Source organism: Hyla sarda, chromosome 11, assembly GCF_029499605.1.
Source record: "Hyla sarda isolate aHylSar1 chromosome 11, aHylSar1.hap1, whole genome shotgun sequence".
NCBI lineage: Eukaryota > Metazoa > Chordata > Amphibia > Anura > Hylidae > Hyla > Hyla sarda.
In genome coordinates this window covers 106,596,360-106,612,583 of record NC_079199.1, presented here as the reverse complement: position 1 = coordinate 106,612,583, position 16,224 = coordinate 106,596,360, and the positions used below count along the sequence as shown (strand labels likewise).

The following is a 16,224-nucleotide window of genomic DNA, read 5'->3' as shown; positions in this document are numbered from 1 at the left end:
AATGCAGAGTTTCATACCTGGGAGAGACTAACGCCCCCTACAGGTGGCACATGGGAAGAGTAGTCACCACACATGTCTAATGCCTTGCTGTGGGGTTGGTACCAGCTGTACAGGATCTTATAACCTCCAAAATAAGATGAAATAAACCAGTGACACAGTATGAGAATGTGCGGCAGCGAGATGTACGGAGACAAGAAGACACCTGCGAGGGCGAAGGCATCTGCTGAAGACACAACCAGCACCTGATAGTCTAGAATATCTGATCATCCGGAGCTAAACCTGCAGTATAACATAAAAGTGTAGAAGATCGGGAAGGAAAGTCATCTGTTTAACCAGTTCCTCTCAGAAGCAGACAAAGTTTTAGTGAGTTATTAAAAGCTACTTCTTTTTGATTCGTTGGACTATCAATGTAACTTTTGCTGCTTTATGTTATTTTTTATGGTTTTTACTTAGGGTTATTATAGGGATAGTGGTTACTGTCAGGGTATGTTTACACCGGCTAATTTACGGCAGATTCCACAAGGTTTTCTAGCAGATTTGGCCGTAAAAAATCTGCATAGAATCCAAGTTTCATTGATGTTAATAAGAAATCAGACAAGGATTTAAATTTCCACTTTATTAATTGACATGTAATTCCTTGACGAGGATTCCACATGGAATTATGTCCTTGTACTTTGAATTATTGAAGATTTTGACGAGGAAATCCAGAGGATTTTTTTTATGAGAATTTTTCCTTGTCAGTTCCTAAAGAAATTTTACTTGTCCATTTACTCCGAGAACTTACCCTTAGGGCTGTGCTGGTTTTGGGCATTCTGGTGATCAGTCACATGACCACCATAACCAATATTCCACTGCGGTTGTTTTTATTCTGTGCGTATTGAAGACTTTTTTTCTTTTTTTTTTTTTTTTTATAAAACATAGAAGATAAAAAAAACAGAGAAAACGTATTACTTGGAAAGCAGAAATATACAGCGACAGTAAAGATACTTACAATAGCTGTTGGCCATACGTTTGTACAGACGACAGTTATCTCTCCCGATCTCCCCTTAAACATTAATGTATCAGAGCAGCCAAATGTTCATATGTTTTCTATAGAAAGAAGAGGGGTAAGCCACTGCCAGACAGCTCTGATGAAAGCTTACATCAAAAGATGAAATCCAACATACTGGCCCTTTAGGTAGGCTCCCTCTAGGTAGGACTTCCCATAAGTACATTTTCACACAAGAAACAGGAAAGTCTGGCACCGCTAATGCTAAGAAGTATGAGAGTAGCGATGTGGAATTTAAGAAACTGCAAACAACAGTATCTGTCCTAATGGTAGTTGCTAGGGGAGACGGAGGTGCTATTATCAACAAAAGATTGGACGAGTACAACATGCAGGACAGATGCAAAGGAAGCAATGATGGAACAGGTGAGGCGGGGGCATGACGGAGGGGCGGCAACAGGTTTCACGCACTGAGGCGCTTCCTCTGGCCCGTACGGGCCAGAGGAAGCGCCTCAGTGCGTGAAACCGGTTGCCGCCCCTCCGTCACGCCCCCACCTCACCTGTTCCATCATTGCTTCCTTTGCATCTGTCCTGCATGTTGTACTCGTCCAAGTCTTGGATTAAAGCTGAAATATGAAGTTGCATCCGTGTCTGCGGTGAGTGCATTATCTCAGTCTTCTCCTACGTGTATTGGACTTCCCATAAGTAGGTAGGACCCCTGTGAAAGTAGTTTGTCCCTGTAGGTAGGACCCTCTGAGGGTATTTTGCCCCCCGGTATGTAGGATGCCCTGTATGTTGTAGGACCCCCATAAAGGTAGACCCCCCCCCCCCCGTATGTAGGATCCCCTTTAGGTAGCTTGTCTCCTGTAAGTAGGACCCCCCTTGAGGTAGGAGGAATTGACCCATCTTTCATTATGCAGACATCCCATTGTTAAGAATAGACACTGCAATGTTTACTCCCGCTATGGTGTCTCTGCAGAGAAACTGAACACTTACCAACAGGTTACCCTACAGATTGCAGTCCATCACTGGGGGTCCAGGTTTACCCACATAATAATGACTGGGGGTCCCTTTGTGATCTGATTCCTGTCTATGGACCCTGTTAGGGATCGTTCTCTTCCCTTAAAAGTGAGGTTTATAGACTTTTGTGTGACGTCCAATAATCCAGAATATCGGACAATCTGGCACCTGTCAGGTCCCTCCCATTAATACTGTCCTTGAGTTGACATTACACTGTAAAATTGCAAATTGTAGTAAAAACAGAGAAGTGCCTCTTATTTATAGAGAAGCTTTCTCCTATGTACAGGAGCCGTATATTATGTATGTCATACTTACTGCCACAATCATTCCATGTCAGCTAGCACAGGGACAAGGACTAATCCAGAGTACAATGCACCTGTCACATTTATAGACAGATGCTACTGATACATAAGAGGGGTCCCCACACCCCTGCACATTGCCCGCCTCGTGCCCATGATGCCCTGTGACAGCTGGTGGGATGACAAGCTACGTGTCACTTCACACCTTGTAACGTGTTAACCGCAGTGCACTAAAATATAGACCCTGGCCTAACCACATGTGTTCTTTGAAAAAGCTTACAAAGCAAATACAGAGCAGCAATAAATATTGTCCAATGGAAAGTAACAGGAAAGTAGAACAATAAGTAATACTAAAGGGAGTGATAGAATATAACAAGAAATACAGAGCAGGGTCAGTGAGGAAGGTAAAGAGGATATAATATACAAACACTGGTATAACATTCGTACTAGATTTAATACTCTGTCCTTAAATAGGGCTATAAATGCTACAATACTGCCCCCTATATACCAGAATATAACTACTATAATACTGCCTCTATATACAAGAATATAACTACTATAATACTGCCCCCTATATACAAGAATATAACTACTATAATACTGCTCCTATATACAAGAATATAACTACTATAATACTGCCCCCTATATACAAGAATATAACTACTATAATACTGCTCCTATATACAAGAATATAACTACTATAATACTGCTCCTATATACAAGAATATATCTACTATAATACTGCCCCTATATACAAGAATATAACTACTATAATACTGCCTCTATATACAAGAATATAACTACTATAATACTGCTTCTATATACAAGAATATAACTACTATAATACTGCTCCTATATACAGGAATATAACTACTATAATACTGCCCCCTATATACCAGAATATAACTACTATAATACTGCCTCTATATACAAGAATATAACTACTATAATACTGCCCCCTATATACAAGAATATAACTACTATAATACTGCTCCTATATACAAGAATATAACTACTATAATACTGCCTCCTATATACAAGAATATAACTACTATAATACTGCCTCCTATATACAAGAATATAACTACTATAATACTGCTCCTATATACAAGAATATAACTACTATAATACTGCTCCTATATACAAGAATATAACTACTATAATACTGCTCCTATATACAAGAATATAACTACTATAATACTGCTCCTATATACAAGAATATAACTCCTATAATACTGCTCCCTATATACAAGAATATAACTACTATAATACTGCTCCTATATACAAGAATATAACTACTATAATACTGCTCATATATACAAGAATATAACTTCTATAATACTGCCTCCAAAATACAAGAATATTGTCAGCACCAGCAGGGTTAACAGGTGCTGACAAGGTGTTTGCTAGGTTGCCGGGTTACGCCCTGCTGTCTGAGTGGCTAGCTACTGATTGACCACATGTGCATCTCCCTATATTACCAGGCATCAGACACTGGGAAGATGCCTGTGAAACTGGTCATTACCCGAGTAGCTAGCTTTTCCTTATTCCCTTGTATACCCGGCAACTTGACTTCTGGCTTCCTATCTGACTTCTCTTTTGTATAGGGATTCGGCCCCTCTTCCCACTCCTGGCTAGACTCGGTTTCACTGACATTGACTTTATGTGTGTATGTTTAGTTTGTCTTTGTTAGTTACTTGTTTCCCTGTTGCTCCTGACAACAGACAGGATTGTATTTTATTGTGTTGACATTTTACTCCCCTCACTTATTTAGGAAGGGATTGTCGACCAGTTTCCGGCCTATCATTTAGGATAGGCGGACAAGTAGGCAGGGACAGGGGCGTGGGTGAGCTTAGCGAGCACTCCTTCCCTGCCCATACGTGACAAATATAACTACTATAATACTGCCCCAATATACAAGAATATATCTACTATAATGCTGCCTCCTATATACAAGAATTTAACTTCTATAATACTGCTCCTATATACAAGAATATATCTACTATAATACTGCCCCTATATACAAGAATATAACTACTATAATACTGCCCCTATATACAAGAATATATCTACTATAATACTGCCCCTATATACAAGAATATAACTACTATAATACTGCTCCTATATACAAGAATATAACTACTATAATACTGCTCCTATATACAAGAATATAACTACTATAATACTGCTCCTATATACAAGAATATAACTTCTATAATACTGCTCCCTATATACAAGAATATAACTACTATAATACTGCCTCCTATATACAAGAATATAACTACTATAATCCTGTTCCTATATACAAGAATATAACTACTATAATACTGCTCCTATATACAAGAATATAACTACTATAATACTGCTCCTATATACAAGAATATAACTACCGTACTATAATACGGCCTCCTATATACAAGAATATAACTACTATAATACTACCTCCTATATACAAGAATATAACTATTATAATACTGCCCCTATATACAAGAATATAACTACTATAATACTGCTCCTATATACAAGAATATAACTACTATAATACTGCTCCCTATATATAAGAATATAACTACTATAATACTGCCTCCTATATACAAGAATATAACTACTATAATACTGCTCCTATATACAAGAATATAACTACTATAATACTGCTCCTATATACAATAACAACGGTATTATCCATATGTAGCTATGGTGTAGCTGTTTTATTTGTAACTTGGTAACATTGGTTTTGTTACAAAATGTAGTGAGAGCATGGTAATATGTAGGCACTGTGTGGTGGTAATATGCGGTAATGGTGTGATAGTGTTATTTGGCCTTTATATAGCGATAGTCTCGATACACTAGAAGTCGTCAGTAACAGTGTGATAGAAATATTTATGTTCCCTGTATTCTGGTATTTGGTAACTGTACGACTATTATATGGATCTAAACAGTATATAGGTGTACAGTAGAGAGGTGTACGGTACAGAGAAGTTCAGTTTAGAGGTGTACAGTATAGAGGAGTACAGTATAGAAGAGTACCGTGTACACGTGTACAGTATACAGGTGTACAGTATACAGGTGTACAGTATACAGGTGTACAGTATACAGGTGTACAGTATAGAGGAGTACAGTATAGAGGGGTACAGTATGGAGGAATACAGTATGAAGGTGTACAGTAAAGATGTGTACAGTATAGAGCAGTACAGTATAGAGGTGTACAATATGGAGGGGTACAGTATAGAGATGTACAGCATGAAGGTGTACAGTGTAGAGCAGTACAGTTTAGAGGGGTACAGTATAGAGGAATACAATATAGAGGAGTACAGTATGGAGGTATACAATATAGAGATGTACAATATAGAGATGTACAGTATAGAGGGGTACAATATGGAGGGGTACAGTATGAAGGTGTACAGTGTAGAGAAGTACAGCTTAGAGGGGTACAGTATAGAGAAGTATAGTATAGAGATGTACAGTATAGAGGAATACAATATGGAGGGGTACAGTATAGAGGTATACAATATAGAGATGTACAGTATAGAGGGGTACAATATGGAGGGGTACAGTATGAAGGTGTACAGTATGGAGGGGTACAGTATAGAGGGGTACAGTATGGAGGACCATATAGTATAGAGGGGTACAGTAAGGAGGTATATAGTATAGAGGGGTACAGTATGGAGGTATACAGTATAGAGGGGTACAGTAGGGAGGTATATAGTTTAGAGGGGTACAGTAAAGAGGTGTACAGTATTGAGGAGTGCAGTATAGAGGTGTACAGTATAAAGGTGTACATTATAGAGGAATACAATATAGAGATGTACAGTATAGAGGGGTACAATATGGAGGGGTACAGTATGAATGTGTACAGTATAGAGATGTACAGTATAGAGGGGTACAGTATAGAGGTGTACAGTATAGAGGGGTACAATATGGAGGGGTACAGTATGAAGGGGTACAGTATAGAGTGCAGTGTAGAGATGTACAGTATGAAGGTGTACTGTATAGAGTGCAGTGTATAGATGTACAGTATGAAGGTGTACAGTAAATAGGAGTACAATATAGAGGTGTACAGTATAGAGGAATACAATATGGAGGGGTACATTATATTAGAGGAATACAATATAGAGATGTACAGTATAGAGGAGTACAGTATAGAGGGGTACAGTATAGAGGGGTACAGTATGAAGGTGTACAGTATGGAGGTGTATGTACAGTATAGAGGGGTACAGTATGGAGGACCATATAGTATAGAGGGGTACAGTATAGAGGGGTACAGTAAGGAGGTATATAGTATAGAGGGGTACAGTATGGAGGTATACAGTATAGAGGGGTACAGTATAGAGGGGTACAGTAGGGAGGTATATAGTATAGGGGGGTACAGTAAAGAGGTGTACAGTATTGAGGAGTGCAGTATAGAGGTGTACAGTATAAAGGTGTACATTATAGAGGAATACAATATAGAGATGTACAGTATAGAGGAGTACAGTATAGAGGGGTACAATATGGAGGGGTACAGTATGAAGGTGTACTGTATAGAGATGTACAGTATAGAGATGTACAGTATAGAGGGGTACAGTATAGAGGGGTACAGTATAGAGGTGTACAGTATAGAGGGGTACAATATGGAGGGGTACAATATGGAGGGGTACAGTATGAAGGTGTACTGTATAGAGTGCAGTGTAGAGATGTACAGTATGAAGGTGTACTGTATGGAGTGCAGTGTATAGATGTACAGTATGAAGGTGTACTGTATAGAGTGCAGTGTATGGATGTACAGTATGAAGGTGTACTGTATAGAGTGCAGTGTATAGATGTACAGTATGAAGGTGTACTGTATAGAGTGCAGTGTATAGATGTACAGTATGAAGGTGTACTGTATAGAGTGCAGTGTATAGATGTACAGTATGAAGGTGTACAGTAAATAGGAGTACAATATAGAGGTGTACAGTGTGGAGGAATACAGTAAATAGAAGTACAATATAGAGGTGTACAGTGTGGAGGAATACAGTATAGAGGAGTACAATATAGAGGTGTACAGTGTGGAGGAATACAGTATAGAGGAGTACAGTGTGGAGGAATACAGTATAGAGGAGTACAATATAGAGGTGTACAGTGTGGAGGAATACAGTAAATAGAAGTACAATATAGAGGTGTACAGTGTGGAGGAATACAGTATAGAGGAGTACAATATAGAGGTGTACAGTATAGAGGAGTACAATATAGAGGTGTACAGTGTGGAGGAATACAGTATAGAGGAGTACAATATAGAGGTGTACAGTGTGGAGGAATACATTATAGAGGAGTACAATATAGAGGTGTACAGTATAGAGGAGTACAATATAGAGGTGTATACTATAGAGGATGTACAGTATAGAGGTATACAGTAACGAGGTGTACAATATAGAGGTGTACAGTATAGAGGAGTAGAGTAGAGGGGTACAGTATAGAAGAGCACAGTATAGAGGGGTACAGTATGGAGGGGTACAGTATGGAGGGGTACAGTATGGAGGGGTACCATATAGAGGGGTACAGTATAGAGGGGTACAGTATTGAGGAGTATAGTATAGAGGTGTACAGTATAGAGGAGTATAGTATAGAGGTGTACAGTATGGAGGTGTACAGTATGGAAGTGTTACAGTATATATATATATATATATATATATATATATATATATATATATATATATATAGATATACACCAAAATATTTTGGTATCTCTGGAACTCCTTTGGCCTTCAGAAATACAATTAGTCGCAGCCCATATAGATAGGTTGGCTTGTCGCCATTTGTGCTGCAGATTCGATAAGGTCCTGACATGTAATCTACAGCCATGTTTCTCCAAAAAGATCTGGATCCATCTTATCAGGCTATGTTTCTCCATAGAGATCTGGATCCATCTGACCAGGCCATGTTTCTCCAAAAAGATCTGGATCCATCTGACCAGGTCATGTTTCTCTATAGAGATATGGATCCATCTGACCAGACCATGTTTCTCTATAGAGATCTGGATCCATCTGACCAGGCCATGTTTCTCTATAGAGATCTGGATCCATCTGACCAGGCCATGTTTCTCTATAGAGATCTGGATCCATCTGACCAGGCCATGTTTCTCTATAGAGATCTGGATCCATCTGACCAGGCCATGTTTCCCAACAGAGATCTGGATCCATCTTATCAGGCTATGTTTCTCCATAGAGATCTGGATCCATCTGACAAGGCCATGTTTCTCCAAAAAGATCTGGATCCATCTGACCAGGACATGTTTCTCTATAGATATCTAGATCCATCTGACCAGGACATGTTTCTCTATAGAGATCTGGATCCATCTGACCAGGCCATGTTTCTCTATAGAGATCTGGATCCATCTGACCAGGCCATGTTTCTCTATAGAGATCTGGATCCATCTGACCAGGCCACGTTTCTCTATAGAGATCTGGATCCATCTGACCAGGCCACGTTTCTATATAGAGATCTGGATCCATCTGACCAGGTCATGTTTCTCTATAGAGATCTGGATCCATCTGACCAGGCCATGTTTCTCTATAGAGATCTGGATCCATCTGACCAGGCCATGTTTTTCCACAGAGATCTAGATCCATCTGACCAGGCCATGTTTCTACACAGAGATCTGGATCCATCTGACCAGGCCATGTTTCTCCTCAGAGATCTGGATCCATCTGATCAGGCCATGTTTATCTATAGAGATCTTGATCCATCTGACCAGACCATGTTTTTATATAGAGATCTGGGTCCATCTGACCAGGCCATGTTTTTCCACAGAGATCTTGATCCATCTGACCAGGCCATGTTTCTACACAGAGATCTGGATCCATCTGACCAGGTCATATTTCTGTATAGAGATCTGGATCCATCTGACCAGGCCATGTTTCTCTATAGAGATCTGGATCCATCTGACCAGGCCATGTTTCTCTATAGAGATCTGGATCCATCTGACCAGGCCATGTTTCTCTATAGAGATCTGGATCCATCTGACCAGGCCATGTTTTTCCACAGAGATCTGGATCCACCTGACCAGGCCATGTTTCTACACAGAGATCTGGATCCACCTGACCAGGCCATGTTTTTCCACAGAGATCTGGATCCATCTGACCAGGCCATGTTTCTACACAGAGATCTGAATCCATCTGACCAGGCCATGTTTCTCTATAGAGATCTGGATCCATCTGACCAGGCCATGTTTCTCCCCAGAGATATTGATCTATCTGACCAGGCCATGTTTCTCCTCAGAGATATGGATCCATCTGACCAGACCATGTTTCTCTATAGAGATCTAGATCCATCTGACCAGACCATGTTTCTCCTCAGAGATCTGGATCCATCTCACCAGGCCATGTTTCTCCTCAGAGATCTGGATCCATCTAACCAGGCCATGTTTCTTCTCAGAGATCTGGATCCATCTGACCAGGGCATGTTTCTCTACATAGATCTGGATCCAACGGACTAGGCCATGTTTCTCTATATAGATCTGGATCCATCTGACAAGGCCATGTTTCTCTATATAGATCTGGATCCATCTGACCAGGCCATGTTTCTCTATATAGATCTGGATCCATCTGACCAGACCATGTTTCTCTATAGAGATCTGGATCCATCTGACCGGACCATGTTTCCCTATAGAGATCTGGATCCATCTGACCAGACCATGTTTCCCTATAGAGATCTGGATCCATCTGACCAGGCCATGTTTCTCTATAGAGATCTGAATCCATCTGACAAGGCCATGTTTCTCCACAGAGATCTGGATCCATCTGACCAGGCCATGTTTTTCCACAGAGATCTGGATCCATCTGACCAGGCCATGTTTCTACACAGAGATCTGGATCCATCTGACCAGGACATGTTTCCCCTCAGAGATCTGGATCTATCTGACCAGGCCATGTTTCTCCTCAGAGATATGGATCTATCTCACCAGACCAGGTTTCTTTATAGAGATCTAGATCCATCTGACCAGACCATGTTTCTTCTCAGAGATCTGGATCCATGTGACCAGACCATGTTTCTCTATAGAGATCTGGATCCATCTGACCAGGCCATGTTTCTCTATAGAGATCTGGATCCATCTGACCAGGCCATGTTTCTCTATAGAGATCTGGATCCATCTGACCAGGCCATGTTTCTCTATAGAGATCTGGATCCATCTGACCAGGCCATGTTTCTCTATAGAGATCTGGATCCATCTGACCAGGCCATGTTTCTCTATAGAGATCTGGATCCATCTGACCAGGCCATGTTTCTCTATAGAGATCTGGATCCATCTGACCAGGCCATGTTTCTACACAGAGATCTGAATCCATCTGACCAGGCCATGTTTCTCTATAGAGATCTGGATCCATCTCACCAGGCCATGTTTCTCCTCAGAGATCTGGATCCATCTAACCAGGCCATGTTTCTCCTCAGAGATCTGGATCCATCTCACCAGGCCATGTTTCTCCTCAGAGATCTGGATCCATCTAACCAGGCCATGTTTCTTCTCAGAGATCTGGATCCATCTGACCAGGGCATGTTTCTCTACATAGATCTGGATCCAACGGACTAGGCCATGTTTCTTTATAGAGATCTGGATCTATCTGACCAGGCCATGTTTCTCTATATAGATCTGGATCCATCTGACCAGGCCATGTTTCTCTATATAGATCTGGATCCATCTGACCAGGCCATGTTTCTCTATATAGATCTGGATCCATCTGACCAGACCATGTTTCTCTATATAGATCTGGATCCATCTGACCAAGCCATGTTTCTCTATATAGATCTGGATCCATCTGACCAGACCATGTTTCTCTATAGAGATCTGGATCCATCTGACCGGACCATGTTTCTCTATATAGATCTGGATCCATCTGACCAGGCCATGTTTCTCTATATAGATCTGGATCCATCTGACCAGGCCATGTTTCTCTATATAGATCTGGATCCATCTGACCAGGCCATGTTTCTCTATATAGATCTGGATCCATCCGACCAGACCATGTTTCTCTATAGAGATCTGGATCCATCTGACCGGACCATGTTTCTCTATAGAGATCTGGATCCATCTGACCAGACCATGTTTCCCTATAGAGATCTGAATCCATCTGACAAGGCCATGTTTCTCTATAGAGATCTGGATCCATCTGACCAGCCCATGTTTTTCCACAGAGATCTGGATCGATCTGACCAGGCCATGTTTCTACACAGAGATCTGGATCCATCTGACCAGGACATGTTTCCCCTCAGAGATATGGATCTATCTCACCAGGCCATGTTTCTCCTCAGAGATATGGATCTATCTCACCAGACCATGTTTCTTTATAGAGATCCATCTGACCAGACCATGTTTCTTCTCAGAGATCTGGATCCATCTGACCAGGCCATGTTTCTCTACATAGACCTGGATCCATCTGACCAGGCCATGTTTCTCCTCAGAGATCTGGATCCATCTGACCAGGTCATATTTCTCTATATAGATCTGGATCCATCTGACCAGGCCATGTTTCTTCTCAGAGATCTGGATCCATCTGACCAGGCCATGTTTCTTCACAGAGATCTGGATCCATCTGACCAGGACATGTTCCTCCACAGAGATCTGGATCCATCTGACCAGGCCATGTTTCTTCTCAGAGATCTGGATCCATCTGACCAGGACATGTTTCTCTACATAGATCTGGATCCATCTGACCAGGCCATGTTTCTCCTCAGAGATCTGGATCCATCTAACCAGGCCATGTTTCTTCTCAGAGATCTGGATCCATCTGACCAGGACATGTTTCTCTACATAGATCTGGATCCATCTGACCAGGCCATGTTTCTCCTCAGAGATCTGGATCCATCTAACCAGGCCATGTTTCTTCTCAGAGATCTGGATCCATCTGACCAGGCCATGTTTCTCTATATAGATCTGGATCCATCTGACCAGGCCATGTTTCATCTCAGAGATCTGGATCCATCTGACCAGGCCATGTTTCTTCTCAGAGATCTGGATCCATCTGACCAGGGCATGTTTCTCTACATAGATCTGGATCCAATGGACTAGGCCATGTTTCTCTATAGAGATCTGGATCCATCTGACCAGGCCATGTTTCTCCTCAGAGATCTGGATCCATCTGACCAGACCATGTTTCTCTATAGAGATCTGGATCCATCTGACCAGACCATGTTTCTCCTCAGAGATCTGGATCCATCTGACCATACCTTGTTTCTCTACACAGATCTGGATCCATCTGACCAGACCATGTTTCCCTACATAGATCTGGATCCATCTGACCAGGCCATGTTTCTCCTCAGAGATCTGGATCCATCTAACCAGGCCATGTTTCTACACAGAGATCTGGATCCATCTGACCAGGCCATGTTTCTTCTCAGAGATCTGGATCCATCTGACCAGGCCATGTTTCTCTTTAGAGATCTGGATCCATCTAACCAGGCCATGTTTCTTCTCAGAGATCTGGATCCATCTGACCAGGCCATGTTTCTTCTCAGAGATCTGGATCCATCTGACCAGGCCATGTTTCTTCTCAGAGATCTGGATCCATCTGACCAGGCCATGTTTCTCTACATAGATCTGGATCCAACGGACTAGGCCATGTTTCTCTATAGAGATCTGGATCCATCTGACCAGGCCATGTTTCTCCTCAGAGATCTGGATCCATCTGACCAGACCATGTGTCTCTATAGAGATCTGGATCCATCTGACCAGGCCATGTTTCTCCTCAGAGATCTGGATCCATCTGACCAGGCCATGTTTCTCCTCAGAGATCTGGATCCATCTGACCAGGCCATGTTTCTCTATAGAGAAATGGATCCATCTGGCCAGACCATGTTTCTCCTCAGAGATCTGGATCCATCTGACCAGACCATGTTTCTCTATAGAGATCTGGATCCATCTGACCACAAAGTTAGCAGTAAGATCCTGGCCCTGGATAGTCTAGCACCAGTAACCAGTCTTCACTCCCAGTCGCTCCGATTACTAGATCCAATTGTGACAGGTCAGGGGCTGTCTAACAATCTCAGTCTCTTTACTAGTCTGTGATGTCATTCACACTGGAGATAATGGCATAGGGTTTTGGAGTATTTTGTGGATGTCTCGTCTGATGAGGATGTCACCGAAAACGGACAATGTACAGTATCAAGAGTCCACCTTGTTCGCAGTGACGCGTCCAGAGCTATTTATAGCAAGAAAAATCACCGACAGTATACCTCAGATCAGTTAAAATGAATTATTAGCTCATCAGATAAAAGGCTCCCTCCCTTTAACTTTAACTGATCTGAGGTATACTGTCAGTGTTTTGTCTCGTCTGATGTCCAGGATTCGGCATTGGTGTTCAACATCTATAACAGCAGCCACTGAAAAAGCAAAGTCCGAAACTGTGATGTCATTGGTTTCCCGGAATAACGTTGATATTAAAGGGAGAATCCCTTTAAATAAATCAGTTGTGTATGGCCGGTGATAGGAAAAATCTGTGACCCGTAGCCGAATGTGAACTGGGCTCCCGAGCTCAGCGCTCTTCGCCCTTTTCTGTGCTAATCGCTGTTAGGGTTAGGATAAGGGTCAGGGGTTAGGATTAGGGGTAAGGGTTAGGATTAGGGATCAGGGTTAGGATTAGAGGATAGGAGTTAGGATTAAAGTTAGGATTAGGGGATTAGAATTAAGGGCAAGGGTTAGGATTAGGGATAAGGGATTAGGGGTAAGGGTTAGTATTAGGGATAAGGTTTAGGATTAGGGGTTAGCGATAAGGGATTAGGGGTAAGGGTTAGGATTAGGGATAAGGGTTAGGATTAGGGGTAAGGGTTAGGATTAGGGGTACGGGTTAGGATAAGGGCCAGGGGTTAGGATAAGGGATTAGGATTAGGGGTAAGGGTTAGGATTAGGGGTTAGGGTAAGGGATTAGGGGGTAAGGGTTAGGATTTGGGATAGGGGTTAGGATTAGAGGTTAGGATAAGCGAGTGAGTGAGAGGGAGATGGCTGTAAAGCAGAAAAGTGTGTCCCTGTGCTGAGGGTCACATTCTGCTACAGGGACACAGTTTTCTTCATTACCAGCATGTAAGCCACCAATGTCCGATGGGAGTTGCTCTGGCCAGTACGGTTCCCCTCTTACCAGAACTGATTGGCCGCTTTGCCATGTTGTCAGTTAGTGAGGGTCACAATGGTTGGATCCATGCCTACATTTCTGTGGATGTTTTCACCACCTGTCCATGCACCTTATGGCCTGTTCTCTTTATATTTACCTGTGGTGCCATTTTAGATTTGTTAAGCTGGACTATGTAAGAATATAGGGTGGGGATGTATCGGTCTGCTCATCATTCTGCACATGATTCTGGTGGATGTTACACTTTGAGGACAGAAACATCAGTAGGGTGTTTTTGGAAAATGACCACAAGATGCAGCGCTGATTATTTCTGAGAGTCCTGTGAGGTGTGGGCACCCTTGTGGTAGGAAGGGAGAGTGTTTGAGGCCAGGGATGTTCCTGACAGTTATTGTGGTCAGCCGTGATATGCTATATCCAGCTCGGACAGGTTAGTCAAGACACCGTACCCATTACTCAAGACTGCACACCTCCCATCTATCATCACAGCTTCTGACCTGCACAATGGAGTTTCCTCTGAGTCAACCGCATGACCTGAGCTTCATGCCTAACCTGTATTGCATAAGCATCCCCTTAGCAGAAGCACTGTCCACGTATCCTGTCCGACCATCTCCGAGTAACTGAACTGAGAGGTAACCGCCGCTTGACACTCTCCCAGAGGAGAAGTTAACTCTGCGATGACTGTAGGCTTTGCAGTGATGAACTGGATCCTTCTGAATTATCTACTGCTCCATCATCATTACATTATCAAAGTGTGAATTCCAAAATACGCACTGTAAAGGGTCATATACAGGATGACCCCCAAAGCATCTTCATCACAGAGCCCTGCAGTGTAATACTCCTCCTTCCCATCCAGCCATTGGACCCTGGTTTGCCCCATTAATGGCTGTGTTTGTTCCCCAAGTGCATGATGTCTGACTAGAATAAGCCTCCCATTGAGTCCAGTGGGATTTCTGTGACTCTGTTCACACAGTAATCTCAGCTCGGGTATCGAGGAGCCAGAAGTATTGTCATGCTATGAGTAAAATCCTGTGAAAACCAATGCTTGTTCTGATAGGTCCAGAATAGCCAGACCTGTTCTTGTTTAGCTCCTACTGGTTGCGGCTGCAAGGCAACTGAATGTTTCAATTAAATAGGCATTTACACTTTCAACAAATGAATGTAAGAAACTTTGTAACATATCTTATCAGAGAAAAATGAGCTTTCTCCAATTGTCAGGCTCCTTTCCTTCTCAATCTCATAAACTCATTCACATTGAAAAACTGCAATGATCAGGTTACTTCTGCCCATAAATGTCTATGGAAACTGTAGGAGAAGAAGGAGGAAGCAGCAGCAGAGCGAGGCAGAGAGAAGCTGCTGAACATCAGTCGAGTAAGGGCTGGGAGGTGAGGATAATGAGGAGGATGGCCTCAATTCATTCATTTTTGTTACGTCCTGACTGTCCTGACTGTTGACTTCTCAGATCCTTGTATTGTTTCAATATAGTTTTCCTTACTTTTCACATTATAGACAGGAAGGTGGAAATTCTCCTTACAGGAAAGAATTAGGACAAAACTGATCCATTGGAGTCAATATATCAAAATTTTGCAAAATAATAACCATCTTTGTTGCCCATAACAACCAATCATTTCCTATTGAATCTGCATTGTGATGCTATGGGCAACACTGACAGTTTCTGTTTCTATATTATCATAAATCTCTTCCGATGGGTTGTGCCCGATGCAGGTACTGAGGGGCTTCCCCCTCCAGACTCCTCTGTCCTCCTCCAGATACTACTGTCCCTTCCAGACTCCTCTGTCCTCCTCCAGATACTACTGTCCCCCTCCAGATACTAATGTCCCCCTCCAGA

General features: G+C 42.1%; 1 protein-coding gene across 14 annotated transcripts in view; it reads left to right on the top strand.

The window, feature by feature from the left end:
* Window positions 1-16,224, top strand: part of LOC130295957 (uncharacterized) — a 106,813-nt gene that overhangs the window by 52,820 nt on the left and 37,769 nt on the right. For 2 of the 14 annotated variants that reach the window (XR_008849069.1, XR_008849063.1), the window contains one exon: window positions 8-393. The exons of the other annotated variants lie outside the window; for them this stretch is intronic. The gene's annotated coding sequence lies outside the window, so the exon portion shown is untranslated. Of the gene's footprint in view, window positions 1-7; window positions 394-16,224 lie in introns of those variants that run through there. 14 annotated transcript variants of the gene reach the window in all.